The sequence below is a fragment of the Hesperophylax consimilis genome, chromosome 29 (genome assembly GCF_061612785.1).
Source record: "Hesperophylax consimilis isolate HC1 chromosome 29, BYU_Hcon_1.0, whole genome shotgun sequence".
Classification (NCBI taxonomy): Eukaryota; Metazoa; Arthropoda; class Insecta; order Trichoptera; family Limnephilidae; genus Hesperophylax; species Hesperophylax consimilis.
The window spans coordinates 6215592-6228333 of record NC_142864.1 but is presented as its reverse complement, the minus strand read 5'-3'; the positions used below and the strand labels follow the sequence as shown (position 1 = coordinate 6228333).

General features: G+C 35.4%; 1 protein-coding gene across 1 annotated transcript in view; it reads right to left on the bottom strand.

Moving 5' to 3' along the window:
• Positions 1–12530, bottom strand: part of Itpr (Inositol 1,4,5,-trisphosphate receptor) — a 172471-nt gene extending 159941 nt beyond the window's left edge. Inside the window, exon 1 of the mRNA XM_089649084.1 lies at positions 12419–12530. The gene's annotated coding sequence lies outside the window, so the exon portion shown is untranslated. The remainder of the gene's footprint in view (positions 1–12418) is intronic.
• Between the last annotated feature and the right edge of the window lie 212 nt (positions 12531–12742).

Here is a 12742-nt window from a genome sequence, read left to right as displayed (position 1 = left end):
TATTATCATAATTGAAAACGCTTGTGTTTTTATATGCCTATATTATATGTATGTCACCTGTTTTTTTTAAGCAGCGTAATCTGTTGAAAGTAAAAGCAACACACGCTATTGTGTCTCTGTCTGCACAGACATATTGAGCCACAGAAACGCGTGGGGATGTGGGAATGTGTCTTTCTTTAAACAAATAAATAACAATAATAATTGAATTGTAGATTTAACTGATGGTTGTGATTATGTACAATACATTTATCCAATTGGGCATAGACAGATTGCCAATAACAAATTTATTGTAGAAGTAGATCAATTTCTAAGATTCCTCTACCTGATGGAGTATGGCTACTACCCGTGGCTCTATCCTACTGACTTTCTCTTGGGCATGCTCGGTGTGAACCATCTATGGGTCAGGAGAGATGTGCATATTGTATCACACTTCTTCAAACTGATTCGTGGATGGTTTGAAAATCCGACTATCATGGAGAGTATTAGTCTCTATGTTCCTGATGGTTATCTCCGTCACCGACAGCATAGACTGGTTTATCTCCCGGCCTGCAGGACTAACTTGCCTGCAGGTCATGCCGGTGGGGAGAGCAGTCTTGCTGTTGAACAGAATCAATTCGGATATCGACATATTTAGCTGAAGGTGAAGCTGCCTTTAAAAGGCAAGCTCTATTGATGCTGGTGTAGTTGATACACCGCTTACTTATTATGCAATACCATTTTACAAATGTACTTAAAAACGAACTAATTGAATTGAATTGAAATTATTATTCCATTACGGACTGAGTTTGCGGCATAATGAATAATTGGTACATCGGTAGGAGACAGCGAATCAATTGAGATGTCAGAACGAATGATTGGTTCAGGTCAATTATTATCGAAGTACATAATCGTAGTTGTTGATAAATAGAGAGGTGGCAGGGGAATATGAAAGTGAAATGGTTGCTGCATGTAAGAATTGATATACTGTCATACCATTATATCGCTAATCACTTGCAGTTCGTGGCTATCTCATTAATATGTCTTTATATTTTTGATGATAAAACAATTTTTATTATTATTAAAATACACACAAAGAAATATATTACAAACTAGCTGTATACCGACACGCGTTGCTATGGCTCAGTCTGTCTGTGCAGATGGAGAAACAATAGCGCGTGTGACTTTTACATCCAACAGATGGCGCTGTTTTACAAAAAATACCTAGGGCCCGCCAAAAGATGTTTCACATCAATATTCAAAAACCAGGATAACTTTGCACATACAAAATCGAGTTGATTCACAAAATTCTCATACATTTCACCAACCTACAACTAAAATAACTTTTAGGCAAGGAAATTGGCAATATTTCTCTATAAAACTATTTAATATCCTCCCACTTGCAATAAAATCCATTAAAAAGTAACCGACTTCAAAAGAAGTATTAAGATATGGATTATGGACAAGGGGAGGAAGAATATAGATACAATGTTGCAACCTAACAAAGAAGTATTAAGATATGGATTATGGAAACGCGAAGGAAGAACATAGATACAATGTTGCAACCTAACAAACAAGTATTAAGATATAGATTATGAACACGGGGAGGAAGAATATAGATACAATGTTGCAACATAACAAAGAAGTATTAAGATATGGATTATGGACAAGGGGAGGAAGAATATAGATACAATGTTGCAACCTAACAAAGAAGTATTAAGATATGGATTATGGAAACGCGAAGGAAGAACATAGATACAATGTTGCAACCTAACAAAGAAGTATTAAGATATGGATTATGGACAAGGGGAGGAAGAATATAGATACAATGTTGCAACATAACAAAGAAGTATTAAGATATGGATTATGGAAACGCGAAGGAAGAACATAGATACAATGTTGCAACATAACAAAGAAGTATTAAGATATAGATTATGAACACGGGGAGGAAGAATATAGATACAATGTTGCAACATAACAAAGAAGTATTAAGATATGGATTATGGACAAGGGGAGGAAGAATATAGATACAATGTTGCAACCTAACAAAGAAGTATTAAGATATGGATTATGGACAAGGGGAGGAAGAATATAGATACAATGTTGCAACCTAACAAAGAAGTATTAAGATATGGATTATGGAAACGCGAAGGAAGAACATAGATACAATGTTGCAACCTAACAAACAAGTATTAAGATATAGATTATGAACACGGGGAGGAAGAATATAGATACAATGTTGCAACATAACAAAGAAGTATGAAGATATGGATTATGGACAAGGGGAGGAAGAATATAGATACAATGTTGCAACCTAACAAAGAAGTATTAAGATATGGATTATGGAAACGCGAAGGAAGAACATAGATACAATGTTGCAACCTAACAAACAAGTATTAAGATATAGATTATGAACACGGGGAGGAAGAATATAGATACAATGTTGCAACATAACAAAGAAGTATTAAGATATGGATTATGGACACGGGGAGGAAGAATATAGATACAATGTTGCAACCTAACAATGAAGTATTAAGATATGGATTATGGACACGGGAAGGAAGAATATAGATACAATGTTGCAACCTAACAAATAAATATTAAGATATAGATTATGAACACGGGGAGGAAGAATATAGATACAATGTTGCAACCTAACAATGAAGTATTAAGATATGGATTATGGACACGGGAAGGAAGAATATAGATACAATGTTGCAACCTAACAAATAAATATTAAGATATGGATTATGGACACGGGAAGGAAGAATATAGATACAATATTGCAACCTAACAAAGAATTATAGGCATGGGAAGGAAGAATATAGATTCTGTTGCAACATAACAAAGAAATAGTAAGATTTGGATTATGGACACGGGAAGGAAGAATATAGATACAATGTTGCAACCTAACAATGAAGTATTAAGATATGGATTATGGACACGGGAAGGAAGAATATAGATATAATGTTGCAACCTAACAAATAAATATTAAGATATAGATTATGAACACGGGGAGGAAGAATATAGATACAATGTTGCAACCTAACAATGAAGTATTAAGATATGGATTATGGACACGGGAAGGAAGAATATAGATACAATGTTGCAACCTAACAAATAAATATTAAGATATGGATTATGGACACGGGAAGGAAGAATATAGATACAATATTGCAACCTAACAAAGAATTATAGGCATGGGAAGGAAGAATATAGATTCTGTTGCAACATAACAAAGAAATAGTAAGATTTGGATTATGGACACGGGAAGGAAGAATATAGATACAATGTTGCAACCTAACAAAGATTAACGTTATGTTATGTTTTTCTTCTGTATGTTTTTCCACTAAACATTTTTCTTGTATAATGTTATGTTTTTCATCTATTATTTCGCTTTATAATTTACTTGTTGTATATTTTGAACCTTCACAAAAATTACTTCAAAAAAATTAACGTACCAAATATACTATTTATCAATCACACAAATTACCATATACAATGTGACCTTAAAACAGGGTACCCCAGAAAGCTCACATTCTTTTCAACAAATATAATAAAATAAATAAAAAATAAAACAATTTCCTCATCTATAAATCCTATGTCGTTCTTTCCCATATTTTTTCCCCCTAGGTCTAAGGAAATTTCAACATAAACTGTACCAGAAATTAACCACCTAGCAACAAGACACAATATGGCGATTCAATAAGGCGTCTGTAACCTGAGACTAATTAATTTAAGGTTATAAAAAGTTGTTTTAAATATAAAAATCACAATTTACTCAAGAAACTGGGTTTTTTATATTAAAAAGTAACATCTTCAGTAATTAACTCATTTTAATTACAACTTATCCCCTCCAGCGTTTGATGGTCATATATGACCGGGCATCCACATTTTATAAAAGTATTTTTATCTTTTTTTGACTTTAGAAAGAGAAATAATAATTCTGTCCAGTTTGCCTCAATCCATTAATGAAATCCTAAACATAGCCAAAATGAATAATTCATATTTCATGCCGCTATCGTAACAATCGGTTTAACTTGAAAAAATTATTTCTTATTTTTTATTATATGAACGAGATAAAATTGAATGTAAACTATTCTTACAAATTCCTCAAAAAAAAAATGTGTTTTCGAAATATCGAGTTCTCAAAAATTTTCTATGATTGGAGTAAAAAATTGAGCATAAATGTGGTTAATGTTTTCATTCGTTAACATTTTTCACGTTTGATATTAAAATGTTAAAAATGTGTACACCGGAAAGATAATTTTGTGTAGTTTCTAAAACAGTATTTGTGTTTACAGAAAATTAAAAAATAACATGTATTTAGCGCATTTGAAAAACACAGAAAACATTGCAAACTGTACAAAAGTGATGAAAGTACTGAAGGGTTAAAATATGATAACCACAGAAAAAAATCTGGTGGTTCTTGTTAAATAATATTCTATACAAATTTGGTGTTAACAAATCTCATAGACGCTGCGCACCCGGGCAGTTAACATCCTAAGGTTTGCATGCTTGCATGATTTACAGCTGAAGTGCCACGAGCATGTTTTGTGTGAACTATTTCTGAGAACAGAAAGTACCATAGTCGCTGATTCACAATGCACGTATGCGATTCATTTCGGAATCACTCTCGGGCAGTATTAATACAGACGGGTGGATTTTTTGTTGTATTCGGGAGTAGTGATGGGTCGTGACTCATTTTATTAAGAGCGGGAGGCAAGGTACCAGCTCAATATTTTCTTATGGGAGCCGTGAACTCAGAGCGTATGAGCAATAGCTCACTCGATACGACTTGCCGATACGGCTTTCTTGGTATGCCTCCCCCGCTACACAGCTCCCCCGGTACAGATCCCAGCTCCCAGCGTAAGTGTATGAATGGTCGTACGACTCTTGGTACCGGTACGCCACTCTACCACGAGAAAAATGAGATGTTAGATAGTTAGTAGTTGTAGGTAAATATGTCCAGATGTCAGACTGCCAGACGCCATTCACGTCTCTGAGTATGTAATAAAAATATTTTTATGTGTTATTTTTCTAAAATATCTCCTGATAATAAAAGAGTAATCGTGCAATTGTACTGTGGTACAGTTTAACGAGAGTCGTAGGAACATGACATGCTAGCTCAATTGTGCAGCTCGTTCATGAACGACTCATCTCTAGTTGGGAGAATTCAGTTTAGGTGGTTAGATGGTGTGGAACCAAACACAGTATCCTTATGCATAAGAAACTTGATGTAAAAACTAAGGTTGTAGCACCAATAATGTATGTTTGTGTGATGATTAGATTAAATTAGATTGCCAACAAGAAAAAAAACAAGCACCCAAAAATCTCTGATGTACCAGGCCGTTCAACTCTATAACAAAATCCCGAAGGAAATTGCTGTGATAGAAAATATTAATAAGTTCAAAAATGAATTAAGAAAATATGTCTATCTCAATTATTAATGTTTCTTTTTTGTGACTTTATTGAAATATTTAAAGAAAGATTATGTTTGCCAAACAATGTACATGTTTATATGTTTATAAAACTATTAGCACACACGAAGATGTGAGCTAACTTAAGATTAATAAATAAAATAAATAAATAAAATGAATCCTTGAAGCAAGTGAATGATTTTGTGCACTTGGAAGTATTACGTTCGCTACCAAGCTATTAATTTAGTCTATGTAGAGGAGATTGTGGGCATCTGGTACAGGAACAAAAACATTAGCATATATTATGTTCCGTTTTACCAAGCAGCCATAATAGCACCGTAAAATAACCGATGCAACTCCAAACTAATGATGTAGTTTATAACGGTCTTGAAAAAACTTTGCTCCTAGTGCTGAATAATATAAAAAATGATAAAAATATACATATAAAAATGTGCCAAAAATTATGTTCACTGTTTGTAGTTTACGGATATAATAATTACAAACAACAAAAACACTCCAGGGCGTTTCTAGGATTTTGAAAGGAATAGAGCATTCTCGTAATCATTATTATTTTAATATCCATAACAACACCATCTATCGGCATATTACAGAATTAAGATGGGAAACGTCTGCTGGTTCGAACCACCTTAACAAACCTACTCAAAGGTACTTCTTCGTGTTGCAGTATAGAATGAGAGCAGGGCGTCAGTTCCGCGTACAAAGGAATCCCCATTCCCCGTGACAACTCACATTGTAAATGAGATTGTAGATTAGTTACTTATTTATTTATCAACGGGCTTTTTATGGTAGCTTATTTATTTTTGTGTATAACACACTTACGTCCATTTACAATGCACATGTAAAATAAACTACATATTTAAAAAAGGAGAAACATAAAATACAGGGTTTTCTAATAAGAGGTGTTATTTTGATATTTTTCCCGTGAAAGATCAATGGTTTCGTTGCTTGTGTGGCATGTAACGCCGTCTTGTTCAAAGTAAACGTTGTCCAGATCAATACCATCCAATTCCGGCCATAAAAAATCATTAATCATCTCTCGATAGCGCAATCCATTCATCGTAACTGTTGCTCCAGCCTCATTTTCGAAAAAGTAAGGTCCAATGACTCCGCCGGACCATAAACCGCACCAAACAGTCACACGTTGAGAATAGAGAGGCTTTTCAACAATAACTCTTGGGTTTTCCGAGCCCCAGAAGCGACAATTTTGTTTGTTGACGAAGCCACCGAGGTGGAAATGGGCCTCATCACTCAAGATGATTTGAATTTGATTCACTCAAGTGAATTTTAATAATTTCAATGCGTTGTTGAAGCGTGTATCGTTCCATTTTTATTAATGGCGTAGTTTCTACTTGTCAAATGTCAAAAAATGACAGCTTCAAAAGTAACATCTACCGAAATAGCGGGCTATTCAAAATAACACCTCTTATTGGAAAACCCTTTACATATTTATAAAGGGTAATGAAAGGAACTTACATGCCCCTTGAATCCTTAAAGGATACTGTTAAAAATGTCAACAGTCTTAGACATATTATTTAATAGCGCCATACCTCGTGTCATAGTATGCAGAACCAGTACGTCCGTTGTGCTATGTGAGATATATAGCATATCATGGTGCCGTCACTGGCTGTAGTTGTTTGGTACGAATAACTTAAAGCATTCCAGGAGGTATGAACTATCTATTAAATTATACACAATTTCATATGCCGTTACTTCTAGAACCCCACTTCCCCTCGACTGAAGACTTTTGTAGAGCGTTTTATCGAGCGAATCTTCGTGATGCATGAATCGCGGGTACTCTGCATGCATTCTCATATACAGGTATCTAAGGAACTTTTTTTGAATCTGTTCTAATTTATCAATGTATTTTTGCCGGTATGGGGAGTAAAAATTATACATAACTAAATTGCCTCAGTAACAATCTTTTATATTTGTTAAGGGATAAATCGAAGATGTCCACTGACACGCTATAATTTTTTCTCTCCATTAGTATTCTGGGCAATGAGGAATACATATGGTAGTTAGTACCAGAATTTTTGCACTGAAATAAATCCAGACCTCTGGTATGTAGTACGTAGTGGAATCTGAAAGCTTATCAATGAAAACAGTTCTAGACTATCAAACGCATCATTTTATATAGAAATCCTAACCAACTAACCATCACGCCGTTTCTCCGCAGGGGTAGGCAGAGAGGACGGACCACCAAACAACTCGGTCTTGGCACACACTTCTTGCCTCATTCACATTCATACATCGTCTCATACATACTCTTCTATTATTCTGACTCTTAAGATGGCCCGACTCAAGTATTTGATTCACTTGGTCGTGCCATGTCTTCCTCGGGCGTCCCCGACTTCTGCTACCATTCACATTTGTGTCATATATTCTCCTTTCTTCGCTCATTCGCTCGACATGCCCAAACCATCTAATTCTAAGTCAGTGAAAATCCTTCTATTCATCAATTTAAGGATATTCATATAATTTAAAAGATTGTTGTAGTTCAACAAAATTGCTGGAATACCATAGACATATGAATATTAGTAGACCTGCCCTAAGTGATTAAAAGCGTATTATTCCCCACTCCCCATACCGGTTCCATTGGAGCCGGCTGGGCTCGCGTATGGCTTCCCGTGAATCTTGAGAATGTGACGTCATCATTCTTGTTCGAACTAGCGTCGAGCTATGGTCGAGGCATTTTATGAAATAACACGGCAAAATAGTGGCTTGTGATATGAAAACTTGTAAAAATAGATGTGAAAAAGAGAATAAACCCAATTGTCGTATTACATTCCATATGTAAGCATCATTTTAAGCTTATTCACATCGTATAATATGAATCAGTTGTAGAAACATATACTATTACATCGAGATACATCTGGTCGAATGTAGCGATTCTCAAGTGTGCGCATCGTTGTTACTGGGAAGTAAATTATGAACACTTATAAAAGTGTCTTAACTAAATACGTAAACAAAATATTCGACTCTGAAAATAGAAGAAATTTTTTTTGCCGAATTTGGACTTCGCAAATTTGTTCATAACGTGGCGAGTAATTTGCGCTCCCATGTAAAAATGTCTATTCATTCAAAAGCAGATTTTACTTTTAAGAACTAAATGGTGATATTAAAATGCGAGATGCCTATATACTGTCAGATTGATTTATTGACGAATCACAGTCAGCTTTACCCCCTCCGTTCTTCAACAGTTGATTTTACCCCTCACCTTTAATTTCTAGTCTATATATTCTTATGTCTGTGTGGAATACCCATTTTAAAAGTTAAATAACATAATAATTTATTTAGTATTCTTTCAATAGAGCGTGTACATGAATATTGTAATGTGGGTTCCAGACGGGAGAATAATTGTACTGTAGTTGAAATGCACTGAGGACGTGTTGTTTTGGAAAATTTAAACAATTCTTCAAATTTCAAAGATAATTTTCAAGTTGTGTTATTATTTCAGTTCTGTCAAGCAGCTAACAGTGATATAATAACAGAACTTAAATGGGATATTCACAGAACCCGAAAATTAATGTTGAAATTTGAAGAATTGTTCATATTCTCCGAAACAACCCGTCCTTTATTGTTAAAATATCTAGTTAACTTTTAGTTTATGACTACAACATTTGTAAACCCTCATTACGAGTTATTCAAATAAGTGTAACTGGTTTCTCCGAGTCAATAAATGAATACTATTTCAAGTAGATGTCATAAATGTATTATCAATGATTATCGTATTAAAATTAGTGGGAAAAATCGTAAATACGGTAATTACGGATGGGGGATGAGGAGGCATAGTCGGTTTTTGATGCGGGTGTACAGGCAGCGGGCCTGTTACATAGCCAGTTGGCTCGTTGACTGCGTTGAATAATATTTGTGTGTAGTGATGTAGACCCGGGAATATTCCCCGGGGAATATTCCCGGGAACAGGAATATTCCCCGACCTGAAATAAATTCCCGAAAACGGGGAATTTATTTTATTTTTAATAAAATAGTTTCTACACTTCTCTTGGATGCTTTATTGAGTGTAAGCATGTAAAGTAAGCCTGCAAACATTTGCAGTAAACGAAGCTGCCTCATCTTTACCTAGTGATATGAAGAACAGCCTGTTGGATGATGATGTTTACTGGACAAGAGTGACATCATTAGCCGATGTTCTGCGACCGATTGTTTCCTGGATTACACAGCTAGAGGGAGACGATCCACTAACACACAAAGCATTGTATGCTTTTGAGGATATTGAGAGCAGTCTAAGTAAAACTCTTCCAGCGTCTCTACTGTCACATGCCGAAGAGAAGCAAATACTGGAAAAGGCGGCGCAGCGCAAAGAATTTGCTATTGCTCCAATACATCTGGCTGCTGCCCTACTAGATCCAGGTTCCCAAGGACATCTGCTAAGTCACGCACAGCAACTTGAAGCATTCGAATTCATTGACCAAGTAGCAAGTCAAGGAGACTGTTGATAGTGCAAATGTTCTTATTGATTTAGCCAATTATAGGGCTAAAGAAGAATCATGGAGCAAGGCATTCCAATGGAAGTGTGTCGATAAAATCACGCCAGTGACCTGGTGGAAGGGGATGTGCGGATGTTCTGATTTGTCACAGATTGCCATAAGAATATTGACTGCTCCCATTACTTCAGCAGCCACTGAGAGATCTTTTAGCACGTTTAGTCGCATTCATACAACACGGAGGAATCGTCTAACAACTCAAAGAGCAGGGAAAATAACATTTGTGGCACACAATTGGCAACTTCTTTCCTCTGAAAGAGGCTCTCAAGTTGCTCCCAAGAAAACCCTTTCTTCCACGGATGAGCAGATTGCTTCGCATCATAACATTTCAAACCTATCTGGTACTCGCAAACGCAAACATCCAATTGAATGTGCTGAGGAAGAAGAAAACGTAGATAATCCTGAGTCGGCAACAACTTCGTTCGGGTCGGATGAAGAAGAAGAATATGAAGGTGAAAGTGGAAGCGAAGTTGATAGTGTCCAGTGTCCAATCGGTATCATCAGATGAACAGTAACGATCTGTGAAGTTGTGTCATTTTTACAGTTTTACGATTGATTTTTTATATGTACCGTTTACTAGCATAAAGTATATATAGGCTACTAATACTGTACAGTATACAATTATATAGAGATACTACTCACTTTAAAATAATTTTGATCGGTGTTTTTTTGTTATTTTTCTCTTGGATCCTATTCCTATATATATGGGAATAGTTTTTATGGATATATCCTGCTCTATATGTACCATATGTGGGTATATTTTATTTTTTATTTAATAAATATTATTCTTTTTGAGGTATTATGTTGTTAGAATCAAAATTCCCCGTCCAGGGGAATATTCCCGTGAAAATTCCCCAGAAATAAATTCCCGGGAATTTATACATCACTATTTGTGTGTAGGTATTACATTCCAACGTTTGACGCATATTTTTTTACAATAGCTTTGGACATTCTCAACATACAACTATTTTTTCCAACAATTAGTTTTTTGATACTGTACTAATAGGGATTGTACTAGTGGGAACTTTATTATTTTACTATTTTATTTTGTGCTAAGTCTACTAAAACAATGCATAGTCGTAGACTGCATTGCATTACACATAACCTCTGTTTGGTATTGAAATTAGAATATGCTTGGTTCCTACCGGAATTTTATTTATTTAGTACCTACCTTTCCTTAACCATAATCACTGGCTGGAAACTATTCAAATAATGGAACATATTTTTGCAAGAAAATTGTGCAAGTTCGAGTGTTTTTGTTTTGAACCAAGAAGAAGGATTCGGACTATCATGGAAAGCAAGGTGTTGGTGTTTTCAGTGTAAGTATATAATCTCGGTCTAAAGTACTCATAAACGGACCGGACCCTAACCGAACCAGGCAACTACTCGATATGGACAGAAACTCACTGAGGGAACTGGTAGGACTATTAACGGGACACTGCCATCTCAGGAGACACATGCAACTGTTGGGAGTGGAAAACACCAACATCTGTAGGAAATGTGAAGAGGAGGAAGAGACTCCAATTCACCTATGGTGCCAATGTCCCGCTCTGCTGGGAATAAGGCTCAGATACCTGGGAAGACACAGTGTGGAACCAGAAGACATCGCCACATATCCAATGACAGCCCTGGTGAACTTCATAAAAGGGACCGGGTTACTGGCAAGGGAATGAGGTAAAATGGGAGATAGTACAATGGGCCTATGGCCTAAGTGCTCGCGGGGAACGTAAGTAAACCGCCTCCGACTATAAAAAAAAAAAAAAAAATCTATAATCTAGGAGTTTAAAACTCATTAATTTGTTTTGTATTGTGATTGTGTTGGGTGCACCTTCGCAGAGATGCTAGAGTGGTAAGAGATTGGTCATACTGTCTTCCTACCATACCTTATCTATCTTAAATATATGATCAATCAATTCCATCAAAGACCGTTTTTTTATTGTTTACAGTTCATCTTTCATTCATCTGATGCCGGGATGCAAAAACATTTATTAAGACACAGCTCCTTTTTTTCCTCAAAGGAAACATCAACTCAGCACCCCCAAAGGTGACATAGGCCCTGAAAGAAAATATATCCCTCAAGGCCTCTTGTACGGAGTTACTATAAAAATATTTATTTACTTAGCTAAGCCCAAAGATGAACATGGAAATGTCTCTCATCTGCCTAACCTAACACAAAACCGGACTCGAGTTATGCAAGTAAATAAATAACAACAAATCGAGTAAAAATTATTTGACTTACCACTGATGTGTCAATCCTAAACTAAATTATTATAAATGAACAACACAGTTGTGACTATTTTTACACATTTCATAAATAAAACACCATTATGAAATGAACACCGAGAAAAAAGGCTAATTTGAAATGATAACAAGAGCAACCTTTATGTTGTTAAAGCTGATAAAAAAATGTCACAATAACAAGATTTTATTTTAATTGAAATAATACGAATATTTGCACATTTTTGAATGGTAGAAAATAATAAAATAAGTAATCACCTTGGACATGGGGATAAATGTAGAATTAATAACGAACGGAATTAGTTTTGAGCGATAGGATAAATAATTATTGAACAATATCTCCTTCCGACAATAAAGACGTGTGAATTATGTGTTGCAAGGTTAAAAAATAGATACTCCTTACCGAAAGTGTCAAAAATACTTAGAAGTTAGGAAAATGTGTAAAACTCCCTAGAGTTGAGTCGAACAGCATACAGTAATTTCCAAACTTGTTATTCAACGCCGCCAAAGAAAACCACGTAATTAAAAATCACAATAAAATGAACTGCCGAGTTGCTGGCACTGAAACTAAAACTGAACTTA